Here is a 19,650-nt window from a genome sequence, read left to right as displayed (position 1 = left end):
GGTATCTGTGTGTGTGAGAGAGGGTGTCTGTGTGTGTGTGAGGGTGTCTGTGTGTTTGTGTGTGAGGGTGTCTGTGTGTGTGAGGGTGTCTGTGTGTGAGGGTGTCTGTGTCTGTCTGTGAGGGTGTCTGTGTGTGTGTGTGTCAGGATGTCTGTGTGTGAGGGTGTCTATGTGTGTGTGAGGGTGTCTGTGAGTGTGTCTGTGTGTGAGGGTGTCTGTGAGGGTGTCAGTGTGTGTGATGGTGTCTGTGTGAGAGTGAGTGTGTGTGTGTGTGTGAGGGTGTCTGTGTGTGTGTCAGGGTGTCTGTGTGTGTGTGAGGGTGTCTTTGTGTGTGTGAGGGTGTCAGTGTCTGTGAGGGTGTCTGTGTGTGTGAGGGTATCTGTGTGTGTGAGAGAGGGTGTCTGTGTGTGTGTGAGGGTGTCTGTGCGTGTGTGTGAGGGTGTCTGTGTGTGTGTGAGGGTATTTGTGTGTGTGAGAGAGGGTGTCTGTGTGTGTGTGAGGGTGTCTGTGTGTGTGTGTGAGGGTGTCTGTGTGTGAGGGTGTCTGTGTGTGTGTGAGGGTGTCTGTGTGTGTGTGTGAGGGTGTCTGTGTGTGAGGGTGTCTGTGTCTGTCTGTGAGGGTGTCTGTGCCTGTGTGTGAGGGTGTCTGTGTGTCAGGATGTCTGTGTGTGAGGGTGTCTGTGTGTGAGGGTGTCTGTGTGTGTGTGAGGGTGTCTGTGAGGGTGTCTGTGTGTGTGTGAGGGTGTCTGTGTGTGTGTGAGGGTGCCTGTGAGGGTGTGTGTGTGTGAGGATGTCTGTGTGTGAAGGTGTCTGTGTGTGTGTGTAAGGTTGTCTGTGTGAGTGTGTAAGGGTGTCTGTGTGAGGGTGACTGTCTGTGTGAGGGTGTGTGTGAGCGTGTCTGTGTGTCCATGTGTGTTCCTATTTTCTCTAAAGTGATAAATTCCAAAATCACAAGTATTTCATTGGCCGTGAAGCACTTGGAAATGTCCAGTGGTTTTGAAATCACTTTTTCTCTTTATTGTTAACGACATTCCAAAACTCTACATCAAACCTATCTCTCTGATCAATCAAGATGGTTGGTCACCTCCCCAATCTCACCATATGTGGCTTGTTTTCAATGTTGTGTTCAAGAATGTCTCCTGTGAAGATCAGTTAAAAGCAATGCAACTTGTTAAAGGCGCTATAAAAATGCAACTTGTTGTTAAAGGTGATATACGAATGCAACTTGATAATAATAATAATCTTTATTGTCACAAGTAGGCTTAATTAAAACTGCAATGAAGTTACTGTGAAAATCCCCTAGTCGCCACACTCCGGCACCTGTTCGGGTACACAGAATTCAGGATGTCCAAGTCACCTAACAGCACAGCAAATCTTTTTGGGCCTTATGGGAGGAAACCGGAGCACCCGGAGGAAACCCATGCAGACACAGGGGGAATGTGCAGAAAGTGTGCCAAGCCGGGAATAGGTTGTCCCCACACCCGTTTCGCGCCATAGTGAAACGCGACGGACACTCTGTGTCCATTTTGGAGAATTGCGCCCTCTGACTGCAGGGAGAGGGCGATTGAGTGGCAGAGAGAGCAGAGAGTCTGTCTGCAGAGAGAGGGAGATTGAGAGGCAGAGAGAGGGAGAGAGAGCAGAGAGTCTGTCTGCAGAGAGAGGGAGATTGAGTGGCAGAGAGGGAGAGAGAGCAGAGAGTCTGTCTGCAAAGAGAGGGAGATTGAGTGGCAGAGAGAGGGAGACTGAGTGGCACAGAGAGAGCAGAGAGTCTGTGCAGAGAGAGGGAGATTGAGTGGCAGAGAGAGGGAGAGAGAGGGAGATTGAGTGGCAGAGAGGGAGAGAGAGCAGAGAGTCTGTCTGCAAAGAGAGGGAGATTGAGTGGCAGAGAGAGGGAGACTGAGTGGCAGAGAGAGAGCAGAGAGTCTGTGCAGAGAGAGAGATTGAATGGCAGAGAGAGGGAGAGAAAGGGAGATTGAGTGGCAGAGAGAGGGAGACTGAGTGGCAGAGAGAGAGCAGAGAGTCTGTCTGCAGAGAGATGGAGATTGAGTGGCAGAGAGAGGGAGAGAGAGCAGAGAGTCTGTCTGCAGAGAGAGGGAGATTGAGTGGCAGAGAGAGCAGAGAGTCTGTCTGCAGAGAGAGGGAGATTGAGTGGCAGAGAGAGGGAGAGAGAGCAGAGAGTCTGTCTGCAGAGAGATGGAGATTGAGTGGCAGAGAGAGGGAGAGAGAGCAGAGAGTCTGTCTGCAGAGAGAGGGAGATTGAGTGGCAGAGAGAGGGAGAGAGCAGAGAGTCTGTCTGCAGAGAGAGGGAGATTGAGTGGCAGAGAGAGGGAGAGAGAGCAGAGAGTCTGTCTGCAGAGAGAGGGAGATTGAGTGGCAGAGAGAGGGAGGGAGAGAGAGCAGAGGGTCTGTCTGCAGAGAGAGGGAGGTTGAGTGGCAGAGAGAGAGAGAGAGAGCAGAGAGTCTGTCTGCAGAGAGAGGGAGATTGAGTGGCAGAGAGAGGGAGAGAGAGCAGAGAGTCTGTCTGCAGAGAGAGGGAGATTGAGTGGCAGAGAGAGGGAGAGAGCAGAGAGTCTGTCTGCAGAGAGAGGGAGATTGAGTGGCAGAGAGAGGGAGACTGAGTAGCAGAGAGAGAGCAGAGAGTCTGTCTGCAGAGAGAGGGAGACTGAGTGGCAGAGAGAGGGAGATTGAGTGGCAGAGAGAGAGAGAGAGAGCAAAGAGTCTGTCTGCAGAGAGAGGGAGATTGAGTGGCAGAGAGAGGGAGACTGAGTGGCAGAGAGAGAGCAGAGAGTCTGTCTGCAGAGAGAGGGAGACTGAGTGGCAGAGAGAGCAGAGAGCCTGTCTGCAGAGAGAGGGAGATTGAGTGGCAGAGAGAGGGAGAGAGAGCAGAGAGCCTGTCTGCAGAGAGAGGGAGATTGAGTGGCAGAGAGAGAGAGAGAGCAGAGAGTCTGTCTGCAGAGAGAGGGAGATTGAGTGGCAGAGAGAGGGAGAGAGCAGAGAGTCTGTCTGCAGGGAAAGGGAGATTGGGAGACAGAGAGAGAGAGAGAGCAAAGAGTCTGTGCAGAGCGAGGGAGATTGAGTGGCAGAGAGAGAGAGAGAGAGCAAAGAGTCTGTCTGCAGGGAGAGGGAGATTGAGTGGCAGAGAGAGAGAGAGAGAGAGAGAGCAGAGAGTCTGTCTGCAGAGAGATGGAGATTGAGTGGCAGAGAGAGAGAGAGAGAGAGCAGAGAGTCTGTCTGCAGAGAGAGGGAGATTGAGTGGCAGAGAGAGCAGAGAGTCTGTCTGCAGAGAGAGGGAGATTGAGTGGCAGAAAGAGAGAGAGAGCAAAGAGTCTGTCTGCAGAGAGAGGGAGATTGAGTGGCAGAGAGAGAGAGAGAGCGCGCAAAGAGTCTGTCTGCAGGGAGAGGGAGATTGAGTGGCAGAGAGAGAGCAGAGAGAGCGCAAAGAGTCTGTCTGCAGGGAGAGGGAGATTGAGTGGCAGAGAGAGAGCAGAGAGTCTGTCTACAGAGAGAGGGGGATTGAGTGGCAGAGAGAGAGAGAGAGCGCAAAGAGTCTGTCTGCAGGGAGAGGGAGATTGAGTGGCAGAGAGAGCAGAGAGTCTGTCTGCAGAGAGAGGGAGATTGAGTGGCAGAGAGAGAGAGAGAGCGCAAAGAGTCTGTCTGCAGGGAGAGGGAGATTGAGTGGCAGAGAGAGAGAGAGAGCGCAAAGAGTCTGTCTGCAGGGAGAGGGAGATTGAGTGGCAGAGAGAGCAGAGAGTCTGTCTGCAGAGAGAGGGAGATTGAGTGGCAGAGAGAGGGAGACTGAGTGGCAGAGAGAGAGCAGAGAGTCTGTCTGCAGAGAGAGGGAGACTGAGTGGCAGAGAGAGCAGAGAGCCTGTCTGCAGAGAGAGGGAGATTGAGTGGCAGAGAGAGAGAGAGAGAGAGCAGAGAGTCTGTCTGCAGAGAGAGGGAGGTTGAGTGGCAGAGAGAGGGAGAGAGAGCAGAGAGCCTGTCTGCAGAGAGAGGAAGGTTGAGTGGCAGAGAGAGGGAGACTGAGTGGCAGAGAGAGGGAGAGAGAGCAGAGAGTCTGTCTTCAGAGAGAGGGAGATTGAGTGGCAGAGAGAGAGAGAGAGAGAGCAGAGAGTCTGTCTGCAGAGAGAGGGAGGTTGAGTGGCAGAGAGAGGGAGGGAGAGAGAGCAGAGGGTCTGTCTGCAGAGAGAGGGAGGTTGAGTGGCAGAGAGAGAGAGAGAGCAGAGAGTCTGTCTGCAGAGAGAGGGAGATTGAGTGGCAGAGAGAGGGAGAGAGAGCAGAGAGTCTGTCTGCAGAGAGAGGGAGATCAGCGAGGATAAAATCCGAATAAAGTCGGAATAGAATCTGCCGCTCTGGAAGGGATACAGACCCAGAGAGAGAGAGACCAGTCTCCGGGTTGGGTGTCACTTGGTGTTGCCTCTGGAAAAATCTCTTCCAGAAGTTGTGAATTGAAAAAAATATAGAATAATGAATTGATCGATCGAAACTCGGGACTGCTTTTGAAGAGGTGTGAATGAATCAGCAACCAGAGGCATTTCCCTTCAAGCTTGGAGTATCTACCTGCCTTCCTGGTGTGGGAGGGGAATAAAGAGCTCGGAGTTTATGGTGCTCCTTGTGGCCAAGATTCCAACTCTTTTTTTCTCTCTCTGAACCTTTTGTTATGCTAACAACGCCTGACATCATCCCACTTCAAAGGTGGCTGGAGAATCCATATAACCAGGACCTGACACTGGGGAGAGGGAGGGAGGAGGGAGAATGGTCTTCAGATTAACTCAGGCAGGGGAGGAGAGTCAGGCGGTGTGTCCCCAGGACAAGTCACAGCAACACATCCCCAACTGATGCACACTCCTTCTGGGTTTGAGCTCAAATCATTGGCGCCTTCCTCTGCAAGATTTCCTGGGATTCGCTCGGAATCAGCACTGGAACTGAATGAAGGTAGGATGGGGAAGGGGAGGGAGATATCCCATTCGATTCCCACAAAATTCCGTGTCTTTCTCGCCTCTGCTGAAGTGTGTCGCCTGCTGCCTCCCTGTCTGGCTTTACCAGGAGAGAAATCGATTGCAATCGGCGCCGTCCGCTCCTCTGGTTTGTCAATTTCCCCCAACCGCTTGTGAGTTTCAGAGTAATTGACAAATTCTGTGCCTGAGGCTGGCTGTGTGAGACGGTGGGGAGAGTGGGCAAGATCCCCAAAATCACCCTCTTTCTGCCCCAAAATAAACTGGATATCAGTGCCCACCAGCTGATAATGATGGGATGGCTGAGTATCCTTCCCGCGCGGGGTTAAATTGGACCCTTTCTGTTGCTGGGAAATAAATGGAAATAAAAGTCGGGGGGTAAAATATTCCAACAGCTCAGGAGGAGCCTCAAGTACTTTCGGGAAGAATAAGAGGGGAGAGCAGGAGCCGTGAATCCGAATTCTTGACGCGCACACACACACACACAACTGACTCCTGCCAAAAACTTTCAGGATTTCAACTTTCAAAACTTTCAAAAACTTTTCCCAGCTCAGAGAGAAAGGGTTCTTCTGACTGTTTTGTTTTGAACACGCGAGGTAACTATTCCCCCCCCCCCCCCCCCCCGCCCCCCGGTTGGTTGCCAGTGATCGGGATATTAATCTCTTGCTGCATGTTGAAATAGATCGGTGTAGATTCCCTGGCACATTGTACATCTTTGGGTAGTGGGGGCGAAACCCAATCGCCCGGTTGCTTGCACAAGGTGGGGGCGGCGTTGGGGTGGCGGGCAAGCCAACTACCATAGGACCCTCAACTTTCCCAAAAAATCACCCATTTAAATCTTCAGATTAAATTGACATTTCCAAATACCCCCCCCCCCCCCCCTCCGTCCCCCTGGTGGAGATTATTCAGACCCCCCCCCCCCCCCCCCCCCTTCGGTAATACACCACTGGGGCAAGATCATAGTGGATTGGTGAAAACTTTGGTCCCACTTTGATTCGGACGCAGAGAGGGGGCTAGCATCGAACAGTTGGGCCGAAGTCCCGTGTGAATGAGGGGGGGGGGCTATTGACCCAGAGGGACTCCCGAGGCTGCCTCTCGGATTTGGGGAATGGGAAAGATCCCAATCTACTCCCCCCCCCCCCCCCACCCTCAGCAGGAGTGAGCTGCTTTGTGAGGGGGGGAGTGGGGCTAACACTCACTCTCTGCGCTTTTCAAGTCAGTGTAACGATTGACTGTAACCTCCCCCGTTCAAACCCTCTAGAAACTATCACAATATTGAGGGGTGCAGCAGCAGCTCATGATTTACCCCCCCCCCCCCCACACACACACACAGACCCTTTCCTTTACAGAGCCTGAAATTGTTAACTTATCTTTAAAGTGGTGAAACTCGGAGCCAACAAGTGAAATTCCGTCTCCGGAGAACCAGACGGAGTGGTGGACAGGACGGGAAAGGGTTGGTGTCACCAAGCTGTGGGTTTCAGAGTTTGCAAAGTGGACTGTAGGAAGGAGGGGTGGGGGTGGGGGTTATGCGTCTTCTATAAATGTCCTTTGCCCTCCTCCCCCACTCCCCCCCCCCCCCCCAGTCCCGGGCAAGCCCTTGCATCTGGTGGACAGATCCGAGACAGAATCTTAAAATGAGGGCTGGGGTGTGAGGGCAAGAAGCACTTGTTGTTCAAACAAAGGGAGAGTGCGAATTGGGACCTCTCTTCCCCCTCCCAAGGGGGCACACAACCTTTCAAACCCAAGATGAATCGCTTTTTGTCGAGGGTAATTGGACCAAGTCAACTCAATCCTAAATTGATAGACACTTGCAGGAACAAAAGTTACATTTTACTGCAAAGAGAGACATGTTGTCAAAGTTTTTCGTCTTGCACTCATCAGGACAAATGGAAGTATACCAAATAGGCTCCCCAAGTTCCAGAGTAATTCAAAAAAGGTGCAAGGGTTGAACAGATTCCTGTCGTTTGCAGGGTTGTTTATGAATGTGTGCCTGGGAATGAGAACAGTGCTACTGGAGTGAATGGATGAGATCCGCAATGATTTTTAAAATTTCATTCATGGGATGTGGACGTCGCTGGCTGGGCCAGCATTTATTGCCCGTCGCCGAGGACATTTAAGAGTCATATACATTGCGTGGGCAGTGGGTTAGCCCTGCTGCCTCACGGCGCTGAGGTCCCAGGTTCGATCCCGGCTCTGGGTCACTGTCGTTTGGAGTTTGCACATTCTCACCGTGTCTGCGTGGGTTTCGCCCCCACTACCCAAAGATGTGCAGGCTGGGTGGATTGGACACGCTAAATTGTCCCTCAATTGGAAAAAATTAATTGGGAACACTAAATTTTTTTTTAAGAGTCATATACATTGCTATGGGTCTGGGGTCTGGAGTCACATATAGGCCAGACCATATAAGAAAAACAGATTTCCTTCCCTAAAGAACATTAGTTTTTTTTTTATTTTTAAAATTTAGAGTACCCAATTTTTTCCAATTAAGGGCCAATTTAGCGTGTTCAATCCACCTACCCTTGCACATCTTTTGGGTTGTGGGGGCGAAACCCACGCAAACACGGGGAGAATGTGCAAACTCCACACGGACAGTGACCCAGAGCCGGGATCGAACCTGGGACCTCAGCGCCGTGAGACTGCAATGCTACCCACTGCGCCACCATGCTGCCCCCTAAAGGACATTAGTGAACCAGATGGGTTTTTACAACAATCGATGGTAATTTCATGGGGTCTCTGTTACTCAACTTTAAATTCCAGGTTGTTTTATTAATGGGATTTCAATTCCACCAGCTGCTCGGGTGGGATTTGAACCTGTAGCATCTAGCACATTAGCCCAGACCTCTGGTCTAGTGACATTAGCACTCCACCGCCAACACCTATCAAGTGCCACTGAACCTTTACATCCACCTAAGGGAGACAGGTCTTCAGCTTATCATCTTATCTGAAGGTCAGCACCTCTGATAGAGCAGCACTCCCTCAGTACAGCACTATATCGTCAGCCAAGATTTTTTTGCCAAGTCGTTTGGGTAGGACTTGAATCCACAACCCCTTTACACTGAGGTGAGAGGGTTAGCCATTCAACTGCCACTGAAACCATTAATCAGAAAGTGACCATGAAGCTATGTTGCAACAAAAACCTTGTCTTATTGACCCATGTTCGTCAGGGAAGGAAATCTGCTGTCCTTAACCAGACTGACCTATATATAACAACAGACCCACAGCCAACATGGTCCACTCTTAACTCACCCTGGTAACACCCCAGCAAGCCACTTGGTTACCAGCAGTTGGCACGGTAGCACGGTGGTTCACTCTGTTGCTTCACAGCGCCAGGTCCCAGGTTCGATTCCCGGCTTGGGTCACTGTCTGCGAAGTCTGCACGTTCTCCCCGTGACTGCGTGGGCTTCCTCCGGGTGCTCCGGTTTCCTCCCACAAGCCCTGAAAGACGTGCTTATTAGGGGAATGGGACATTCTGAATTCTACCTCTGTGTACCCGAATAGGCTCCAGAGTGTGGCAGCTAGGGGATTTTCACAGTAACTTCATTGCAGTGTTAATGTAAGCCTACTTGTGTCATTAATAAAGGTTATTATTATCAGCTTGAAATAGAAGACCCACCACCAACTTTTTGGATCAAATAGAAATGGGCATTAAATGTTGTCCTTTCCGCTGAATAAAAATCTAAAGCTTGTGTGGCTAACCTTGGTTTATTGAAAGAGCCAATTCATTACAATGTGTAAATGGTTGCACAAAACATCTCAATGAAATTCAAAGTTTCCTTATTTTGAGACGGTGCTTCTCACTCAATTAAATCACTGTCTCTGAGGAAGGATAGCGAGGTTCTCCTTCCCAATGGGGCTGGTTTATCACAGCTGGCTTGTAATGCAGAACATAGGCCAGCAGCGCAGGTTCAATTCCCGTACCGGCCTCCTCGAACAGGCGCCGGAATGTGGCGACTAGGGGCTTTTCACAGTAACTTCGTTGAAGCTTACTTGTGACATAATACTTGCGATTATTCATTATTCATATTCATGTTTTCTTTCACTCTTACACTGACTGTAAAACTAGAGCAAAAAGTTAATAGATTTAAACCCAGGAGGGGATGTGTGAGGAACCCCAGCCCCCCTGGCTGGGTCTGTCCCAGGCTAATACTGTTAGGGACGCTGCGTAAATGCTTCACGTGCTTGTATCAAATTCCACACTCCAAATGTTTGAACAGAGGCCTTTTCCATTTATATTTTTCCGATACAACAACGGAGAGGGAACGGCAGAGGCTGTTAACCTGTCAGATTAAGAACATGAGAATGTGGAGGACCAGGAAAGAGCATCGTAATCCACCTGGACAAATTGGTGATTCACCTTTTCGACGAAATGTCAAAAAGAGGAATTTGATCTGAGCGGTTAGGTGCTAACAGTATGGGAATAGTATGGGGCAGTGCAGTTGAGTTAGATAATCAGTCACAATCAAAGCCAAATGTCCTCTCCCCTTCCTATTTTATATATTCTTATTAATATTGTCAACATCAACTTCGACCTTTTAAACGAATACCTTAAGTAAAGAAAGCCTTTCATTTCTATACTGAGCAACATCTCAAAAGGGTCTGGTGGAAATGAGTTACATATGAAAGGCAGTTAAAACTATGAAAGAAATAGGAAGATAGGGTGAAAGGTTGAGATGAGGTAAATGGAACGAGCGGATTATAAACGCTAGCATGGACCAGTTGGGCCGAATGGTCTGGGGCAGTGCTGGAAATCCGTGTACAATGGAGCATAGAATTTTGAAACACAGAAGGGGGCCATTTGGCCCATTGTGCCTCTGCTATCACTTTGAAAGAGCTGTCCGATTAGACACCGCCCCCTGCTCTCTCCCAATAGCCCTGTATTTATGTATCCAATTCTAGCTTGAAAGTTGCTATTGAATCTGCTTCCTCCATCCTTTCAGACAGAGCATTCTACATCACAAATAGATGCCTCATGCCAGCGGGAAATCATGGGCGGGATTCAGGGGAGAGCTGATCCGCGGGCAGGTGGGGGCTTTGGCAGGGGCTGGGGGCGCTGGTGGGTGGTGGTCCGGGAGTGGCGAGCCTGGCCAAAGGGGGGTTATTTGGCAGGCCGGATCTGTGCGCGGCCGGCGCCATGTTGCACAACGCGCCATGTCGCATGCGTGGACACGGATCCGGCAATTCTCCGGGCGTATCGGCAGCTAGAACTCTGGGGGCAGCTAGATCCCCCCAGATGGGGGATCGCCGGCCATTTTGTGCCATTTTTCCGGTCGGAAAGGGCCACCATTCCCATGCCGACGTCAGCACTTAGTCTCAGAGTCGGAGAATCCAGCCCCATGTTGGTGTCAAAACCAACTGCGAAAGAGTGGTGGGCACAAGGTGGTCTTCAGACGCCAGGTGGACCAATCAGCTGCCATCCCTCCAGGAGAGTCGGAGGGAAGTCGCCTGTGCATAATTAATGAGGCTACGGTGCAGGAGCTGGCGCGGGCTCCCGCCATTCTGGTCGGCTGGTCAGGCTGTGCCCGAGCTGCCCACCACCGCACTTTGTCAGAAAATGGGGAAATTCCGCTCCTGGTTACTGACCCTTCTGCCATGGGAAACAATTCCTTTTTATATACACAATCAATACGTCTCGATTTTTAATGCCTCCGCTCCATCTCCCCTTAACCCTCTTTGTGATGATTGAAAGCAACCCAAACCTGTAAACGAGGCCCTCATTTCTAGCACCATTGCGGTGGATCTCCTATTGCACCCTCCCTCGGGCCTCGACATCCTTCCTACATTATGGTGCTCAGAACGGACACAATACTCCAGCTGAGGCCCAGCCAGTGACGAATATCGAGTTTCAACATGACTTCCTTGCTTTTGTACTCAATGCTGATAAAATATTGGACAAAACGTAAACAACAAGGTTCCATCAAACCAACAAAAGCACAGCCCGATGCTTCCTTTTGTCCAGCCCCAACATTATTCGTCAATGGCAAGTGTTTCATCCGATGGGAAAAGCAACTCTGCAAATACACAAACTTTTGCATTTTCTTAAAAGGCACGGTACTTTTCACATCGTTAAGTAAGGTAATGGGTTTGCAGGTTTGCCTGCACAATTAGAATCATGAGTGGAATTGCAAGACCTGGGGGCTAATCACATTTGATTCGTAATTCGCATCTTGCTGGGCAAGACTCAACCTGATTGTATTATCTTTCAGAAAACGTTTCCTTTGCCTCCCTTTGTGGGATACCTTCAGCCTCTCTCCAACCCCCCCCCCCCCCCCCCCCCCACCCCCCCCCCCCCCGCCCCCCCCCCCTCCCCTCCCCAATAATATATCTCCTTTTGTATTGACATTTTCTTTTTTTTTAATTTAGAATATCTAATTCATTTTTTCCAATTGTCCCCCAGGGCATTAGCCTGGGGCCTTTAGATTACTAGCCCAGCGACAATTCCACTACACTGCCATCTCCCCACCTTGCTACCCCCCCTATTAATCCAGCTGTGGTCGAAGTAGAGAGTTGCAATGTTTTATTTGTTAAAAATAAATTTGGAGTGTCCAATTCATTTTTTTCCAATTAAAGGGCAATTTAGCGTGGACAATCCACCGACCCTGCACATCTTTTGGGTTGTGGGGGCGAAACCCACGCAGACATGGGGAGAATGTGCAAACTCCACACGGACAGTGACCCAGAGCCGGGATCGAACCTGGGACCCCGGCGCCGCGAGGCAACCGTGCTAAGCACTTGCGCCAGTGTGCCGCCCTGTATTGACATTTTCCATGCCTTCTTGTGGCAATTTACTCAACCTAATTCAATATAGTCCCCAAATGTGTTGTAGGGTTTCCAACTCTGGCTGGGTGCATTCCTCGATTTTTAAACAAATGATTCCTCACCCTCCCCCTCCCCTCCGCTCCCCATAACCTACCATCCCTACATGCCTACCATTAGTCCATCCTAATATGTCCCCTTGGTATATATATGTCCCCGGTGGAAATTGCACCGACTCATTTGTCACCCAATTTGATTCATCTTGATTTTACTGAAGGGAGATGTTGTTTAATGAATTATTGGAGTTTTTTTGAGGTGTAATGTCCTATGTTTCTATGTTTCTATGTAATGAAATGAAATTAAATGAAAATCGCTTATTGTCACGAGTAGGCTTCAATGAAGTTACTGTGAAAAGCCCCTAGTCGCCACATTCCGGCCCCTGTCCGGGGAGGCTGGTACAGGAATCGAACCATGCTGCTGGCCTGCTTGGTCTGCTTTATAAGCCAGCGATTTAGCCTTGTGAGCTAAACCAGCCCAGGTAGATAAAGAGGGACATAGATTTCCAAAAGGTTTTTGATAAGATACCATAAAATATGTTGCAGGGAATTGGAGGTAATATGTTGACAGACAGGAAGTGTTTTTCAAGGTGGTAGGCAGTGAATAGCGGGTCAGTGTTGGAGCCTTAGCTATTTACAATCTAGATTCAAAAATAGCTTCTTCCCCGCTGTTACCAGACTCCTGAATGACTCTCTTCTGTACTGAACTGATCTCTTCACACATCTTCTCTACTGTGTAGCACTACACTCTGTGGGCGCGATTCTCCGCTGCCCACGCCGGTTGGGAGAATAGCGGGAGGGCCTCCCGACATTTTTTGCGTCCTCCTGCTATTCTCCCCCCCTCTCGCTCGACCCACGTCACGAATCGCCGTTTGCCGTTTTTTACGGCGAGTGGCGATTCTCCGCGGCCGATGGGCCGAGCGGCCGGGCCTTTACGCCCATTTTTTCACAGCAGCAAACACACCTGCTCGCTGCCGTCGTAAAAACGGGCGCTGGATGCCCGTTTGGGGCGGGAGCACCACCGTTGTGCTCGGGAGGGGACAGGCCAGCGAACGGTGCCCACCGATCGTCAGGCCTGCGTCCAAATGGGACGCACTATTTCCCCTCCGCCGCCCGACAAGATCAAGCCGCCACATCTTGTCGGGCGGCGGCGGAGAAATGCGGAACCGTGCATGCGCGGGTTCCGTCAATGGCGTGATGACATCACCCGCGCATGCGCGGGTTGGAGCCGCGGCCTTAACAACGGTCGTTAAGGCCGCGACGCCGTGATTCCTGGGGTCCCGCTCCTAGCCCCGATGGGGGGGGAGAATCGGGTCCCAGGAACGGGCGTGAAGGCTGCCGTGAAACACGCCCAGTTTCACAGCAGCCTTTACGACTCTCCGCATTTGCGGAGAATCTCGCTCATGTTTCACCCATTGTCTATGTATTTACATTGTGTATTTAACGTATGTCCTAAGTTTTTCACGTATGGAACAATGTGCCTGGACTGTACGCAAAACAATACTTTTCACTGTACCTCAGTACACGTGACAATAAATCAAATCAATCAATATTAATGACCTAGGTGAATAGTTGGAGAATAATGTGTCCATATTGCTGATGATGCATAGCGAGGTGGAAAGGTGAGCTGTGCAGAGGAACATAGAGAGGCTGCAAAGAGATTTCGACAGGTGAGTGAGTGGGTAACAAGATGACAGATGGAGTACAATGTAGGGAAGTGTGACGTTATTCACTTTGGTTGGAAGGTGAGCTGAATAATTTAAAAAAGGTGAGAAATTTAATGTTCAAAGAGACTTGGCTGAGCTCCTACAAGAACACAAGAAGTTAACATAAGGGTAGAGCAAGCAATTGGGAAGACAAATGCTACATTGGCCTTTATTGGAAAGGGATTGGAGAACAGGAATAGGGAAGTGTGAGTTTTGGTGAGACCACATCTGGAATACTGTGTGCAGTTTTGGCCGCCACATTTAAGGCAAAATGTACAGCCATTGGAGATGGAACAGCACCGGCTCACTGCATTGGTTCCTGGGCAGCACGGTGGCACAGTGGTTAGCACTGCTGCCTCATTGTGCCAGAGACCCGGGTTCAATTCCGGCCTTGGGTGACTGTCTGTGTGGAGTTTGCACGTTCTTCCCGTGTCTGTGTGGGTTTCCTCCGGGTGCTCCAGTTTCCTCCCACAGTCGAAAGATGTGCGGGTTAGGTGGATTGGCCGTGCTAAATTGCCCCTTAGTGTCCAAAGATGTGCGGGTTAGGTGGATTGGCCAGGCTAAATTGCCCCTTAGTGTCCAAAGATGTGCAGGTTAGCTGAATTGGCCATGATAAATTGCCCCTTAGTGTCCAAAGATGTGCATGTTAGGTGAATTGGCCGTGCTAAATTGCCCCTTAGAGTCGAAAGATGTGCGGGTTAGGTGGATTGGCCGTGCTAAATTGCCCCTTAGAGTCCAAAGGTGTGCAGGTTAGGTGAGGGTACGGGGATAGGGCAGGGGAGTGGGCCCAGGTAGGCTGCACTTTCAGAGGGTCGGTGCAGACACGATGGGCCAAATGGCCTCATTCTGTGCTGTAGGGATTCTGTGATCATAGTGAATGGAGGAGCAGACTCGAAGCGTCTACTCCTGCTCCTATTCCTTGTGCTCTTAATCTCCAATAGCTAATCTTCATAACTAATAATTCAAAGATAATGAAAAATAACATTTTTGTTTGATGTCTCATGATTCTTCTCCTAGGTTTTGATTGCGGCAGTCTTCGGGAGAATTTTTTAATTCTTAGAAGAATCATAGAATTCCCACAGTGCAGAAAGAGGCCATTCGGCCCATTGAGTCCGCACTGACCGTTCGAATGAGCACTCCACTCATGTCCAGTCCGCACTACCTCCGTAACCTAACCTGCACCTCCCTAGTCACTAAGGGGCAATTTAGCATGGCCAATCCACACAACCTCCACCTGTGGGAGGAAACCGGAGCACCCGGAGGAAACCCACGGGGACACGGGGAGAACGTACAAACTCCACATAGACAGTCACCCAAGGTCAGAATTGAACCCAGGCCCCCGGTGCTGTGACACAGCGGTGCTAACCACTGTGCCATGGTGTCAAGCAAAAAATTATTTTATGCAATGTGGGTGTCACTGGCTGGGGCCAGTATTTGTTTCCCACCCCTAATTAGCACTGAACTGAATGACTTTCTCGGCCATTTCACAAAGAACAAAGAAAATTACAGCACAGGAACAGGCCCTTTGGCCCTCCCAGCCTGCGCCGATCCAGATCCTTTATCTAAACCTGTCTCCTATTTTCCAAGGTCTACTTCCCTCTGTTCCCCGCCCATTCATATACCTGTCCAGATGCATCTTAAATGATGCTATCGTGCCCGCCTCTATCACCTCTGTTGGTAAAGCGTTACAGGCACCCACCACCCTCTGCGTAAAAAACTTTCCACGCACATCTCCCTTAAACTTTCCCCCTCTCACCTTGAAATCGTGACCCCTTGTAACTGACACCCCCATTCTTGGGAATAGCTTGTTGCTGTCCACCCTGTCCCTACCTCTCATAATTCTGTAGACCTCAATCAGGTCCCCCCTCAACCTCCGTCTTTCCAACAAAAACAATCCTAATCTACTCAACCTTTCTTCATAGCTAGCACCCTCCATACCAGACAACATCCTGGTGAACTCCTCTGGGTGGGTGAGGGTCAGCCACATTGCTGTGGGCCTGGAGTCACATGTAGGCCAGGCCGGAAAAGGACGGCAGATTTCCTTCCTGAAGGATATTAGTGAACCAGATGGGTTTTTACAACAATCAGAGACAGCTTCATAGTCACAATCCCTGAGACTAGCTTTATATTCCTGATTTATTCATCGAATTTGAATTCTACCAGCTGCCACAGTGGGATTTGAACCCACGTCCCCACAATATTAAAATCAAAGCAAAATACTGCGGATGCTGGAAATCTGAAATTAAATCAGAAAATTAAATCAGGAAAGCCAACTGATCTAGCAGCATTTGTGGAGAAAGGAACAGAGTTTTTAAAAATAAATTTAGTGTACCCAATGCATTTTTTTCCAATTAAGGGGCAATTTAGTGTGTTCAATCCCCCTACCTTGAAAGGAACAGAGTTAATGTTCTGAGCCCAATGCGACTCTTCATAACAGAGTTGGGATGTCACTGCGCTGAGGTCCCAGGTTCGATCCCGGCTCTGGGTCACTGTCCGTGTGGAGTTTGCACATTCTCCCCGTGTCATAGATTATCATCATGGAATTTACAGTGCAGAAGGAGGCCATTCGGCCCATCGAGTCTGCACCGGCTCTTGGAAAGAGCACCCTACCCAAGGTCAACACCTCCACCATAGCCCCATAACCCAGTAACCCCACCCAATACTAAGGGCAATTTTGGACTGTGGAAGGAAACCGGAGGAAACCCACGCACACAGGGAGAAGATGTGCAGACTCCTCACAGACAGTGACCCAAGCCGGAATCGAACCCAGATCCCTGACGCTGTGAGGCAACAGTGTTTCAGCATCTACCTGCTCCAGCCCCTTCAGAATTTTAGGTGTTTCAATGAGAATGACATTCACCTGATGAAGGAGCTGCGCTCCGAAAGCCGGTGATTCAAACAAACCTTTTGGACTTTAACCTGGTGTTGTAAGACTCGTTACTGTGCCCACCCCAGTCCAACGCCGGCATCTTCACATCAATGAGAATCTCCACCCCTCAAAGCTCCAGCGAGTCTGGGCCTGTTCCACTCAATCTCGTCTTGTAACACCACCCTCTCTCATCCCGGGAATTAATCTTGTGAAGCTTCACTATACAGCCACCATGTCAAGTACTTCCTTCCTTGGATAAGGGCACCAAAGCTTTTACAATTGTCCAAGGACTTCCTTACTCTTGTAGTCTAACACTCGCCGCAAGTTGATCTTGAAGCTGCCCGATGTTGAATGGGTTTTTGTCTGATGTACATGTCGCCCTCTTGGTGTTCACGAGCACATTTTGCTTCTGTGTACAAGAAGGCTGCCAAAGTGAGCCTGGACTATGAGGACATTGCTTTCCTTGATTTTGCTTTAACTGAAGCCGGGGTGATGAAATGAAAATCGCTTATTGTCACGAGTAGGCTTCAATGAAGTTACTGTGAAAAGCCCCGAGTCGCCACATTCCGGCGCCTGTTCGGGGAGGCTGGTACGGGAATTGAACCGTGCTTCTGGCCTGCCTGGGTCTGCTTTAAAAGCCAGCGATTTAGCCCAGTGTGCTAAACCAGCCCGATCAGAGGTCAGCAGCTCAACAGCACGACTGGACGAGGTGGCCACTGCCGGTACTGCGTGTGGGGCTTGAGGAGGCGAGGTGGGATGGAGCCAGACTTTGTGGGCTTTCCCAGTGGAAAGATGTCAGGCTTTAACAAGGGGGGATGGCGAGCTGACAGGATATGGGGAGAGGGCACCTTGTAGGGTAACACCTTTGAGCGCCCTCCAAAGGGCCCAGGACCCATTCTGGAAGGTGCCCACCCTACTGCCGGCATCCCATCCATCCACCACCAGCCTGTGCAGGGACATCAAGGGGCTGGTTTAGCACAGGGCGAAAGAGCTGGCTTTGAAAGCAGACCAAGGCAGGCCGGCAGCACGGTTCGATTCCCGTACCAGCCTCCCCGAACATGGAATGTGACGACTAGGGGCTTTTCACAGTAACTTCATTTGAAGCCAACTTGTGACAATAAGCGATTTTCATTTTCATTTTTCAATCTACCAGCTAACCCCATGATAAGGGCCTCCTGCTGCTAGTTGAATCTTGATGGCAACAGGATGAGGACCTTAAGTGGGCGGTAATTTATTAATACCCTCCCAGCCCCACAGAGACGGGCTACCTGCTGGAATTTACATGCCTTCAACTCAAGACGTTGTGAGGCGGATAGCAGAGATGCATTTGATGGGAAGATAGAGAAAAACATGAGAGAGAAAAGAACAGAACAATTTTCTTTCCTCTTTATTCCTTGATGGGACATGGGTGTTGCTGTGGGTCTGGAGTCACATGTAGGCCGGACCTGGTAAGGACGGCAGATTTCCTTCCCTAAAGAGACATTGGTAAACATTAGCACAATCGATGATCGTTGCCATGGTTACCATTCCAGATTTTACTTCCATTCATTGAATTTAAATGCCGTCAGTGGCTCGTGGTGGGACTTGGATTCCTGATACTCGAGCATTAGGCAGGGCCTGTAGATTAGTAATCCAGCGATGTTACCACTGCGTCACCATGCCCTAACTGGCAATGGTGATAGGATGAGATGAAGTGGGGCGGGTGGTGGCTCATGGGGAGCATGAACAGTGACGCAGTGTAGATGGGCCGAATGGCTTATTTCTGAAGCAGTTGAAACCACTATTGAATCTGCTCCCGTAAAATGATCCCTGCGCACGATTTAACCGGGAAAAATTGCATGTTTGGGCATGGGCACGTTTGGCGGGCGGGTGGCTGCAATGCTGAGGATCACCCCGCAATGCAACGGCACGTTGCCTTTATTTGGCTTCGTAGAGTTTCTCTCGGCCAAGGCCGCATTTCCTGAGGGATCGCCCCCTCACTCCCCATCACCTGGTAAGGATCCCCCGGGCCCTATCACTGCAAAGCCAACCTGGCACCTGGACACCCTGGCACTGTTACTCTGGCAGTGCCCATGCCAACCTGGCACCTGGACACCCTGGCACTGTTACTCTGGCAGTGCCCATGCCAGCTTGGCACCTGGACACCCTGGCACTGTTACTCTGGCAGTGCCCATGCCAACCTGGCATCTGGACACCCTGGCACTGTTACTCTGGCAGTGCCCATGCCAGCTTGGCACCTGGACACCCTGGCACTGTTACTCTGGCAGTGCCCATGCCAACCTGGCACCTGGACACCCTGGCACTGTTACTCTGGCAGTGCCCATGCCAGCCTGGCACTGCCAGAGTGCCCAGGAGGCACAACCGGGTGCCAGTGCCCAGGTACCAGAGGGAGTGCCAGGGTGTCCCCGACCACCCAGGGATCTCTGATGGCCTGGGAGACCATCACAGCTGGTCCACACTTGTGGAAACGGGTATTAAACGGTGCCCTGGCACAATCTCCCAGGCGCAGCCGTTAGATCCCAGGCGGCAGGTGTATCCAATGAGCTATTCAGCTCATTTAAATATGCTGAGGGCAAGATCCAGATTGTGACACTTCGCAAAATCTCGCAAAGCGTTTCGAGCGTCGCAAATCTCGTGAGAGGCCACTCATGGGATTCGTCCAGGCACCAGGTCGGGCGCGAAGAGACCATTAAATCATGCTCCTTATTTCAGTTGCGTTGCGATTGTTTTTCCAGCATTTTTTTTTTAGGAGTATTCACACCTCAGTGCAAAGTGATCTCATCTACGATCTCGTCTGGGACCGCATTTATGGACCCACTACTTTTAGCTTCTTGAGATCAATCGCATGAAAACTTTTAATAATATTCTCTTCTTCACCATCTGAAGGCTTAGACGTGACTCAGTTTGAAGCACTCTGAGCGAGATTCTCCGCACTCCCGACGGTGCGGAGAATAGCGTGGCTCGTAAAATTTTACGGCCACGCTGTTCCGACGCCCTCCCCGCTATTCTCCCCCCCCCCCCCCCCCCCCACGCCCGACTCCCGATACGAATCGCTGCCGCCGTTTTTTTACGGCCGGCAACGATTCACAGCTGTTCGATGGGCCGAAGTCCCAGCCCTTTACGGCTGTTTTTACGAACGGCAAACACACCTGGTCTGGCCGTTCGTAAAAACGGCCGTAAACACTCGCATTTTATAACCCTGGCACCGATTGGCACGGCAGTACCACGGCCGTGCCAAGGGTGCCATGGGCCCGCGATCAGTGGGCACCGATCGCGGGCAGCGGGCCCGACGCCCGCGCACTATTTGTC

The 19,650-nt window shown here is 50.6% G+C and overlaps 1 protein-coding gene across 1 annotated transcript in view; it reads left to right on the top strand.

Annotated features, from left to right (window-relative positions):
• The first annotated feature begins 4,583 nt into the window (after window positions 1–4,583).
• Window positions 4,584–19,650, top strand: part of wnt11 (wingless-type MMTV integration site family, member 11) — a 79,579-nt gene continuing 64,512 nt past the window's right edge. The window contains exon 1 of the mRNA XM_038818939.1: window positions 4,584–4,937. The gene's annotated coding sequence lies outside the window, so the exon portion shown is untranslated. The remainder of the gene's footprint in view (window positions 4,938–19,650) is intronic.

This window comes from Scyliorhinus canicula, chromosome 14, assembly GCF_902713615.1.
Source record: "Scyliorhinus canicula chromosome 14, sScyCan1.1, whole genome shotgun sequence".
Lineage (NCBI taxonomy): Eukaryota > Metazoa > Chordata > Chondrichthyes > Carcharhiniformes > Scyliorhinidae > Scyliorhinus > Scyliorhinus canicula.
The sequence above is the reverse complement of the archived record's forward strand: the minus strand, read 5'-3'. Positions and strand labels throughout refer to the sequence as shown.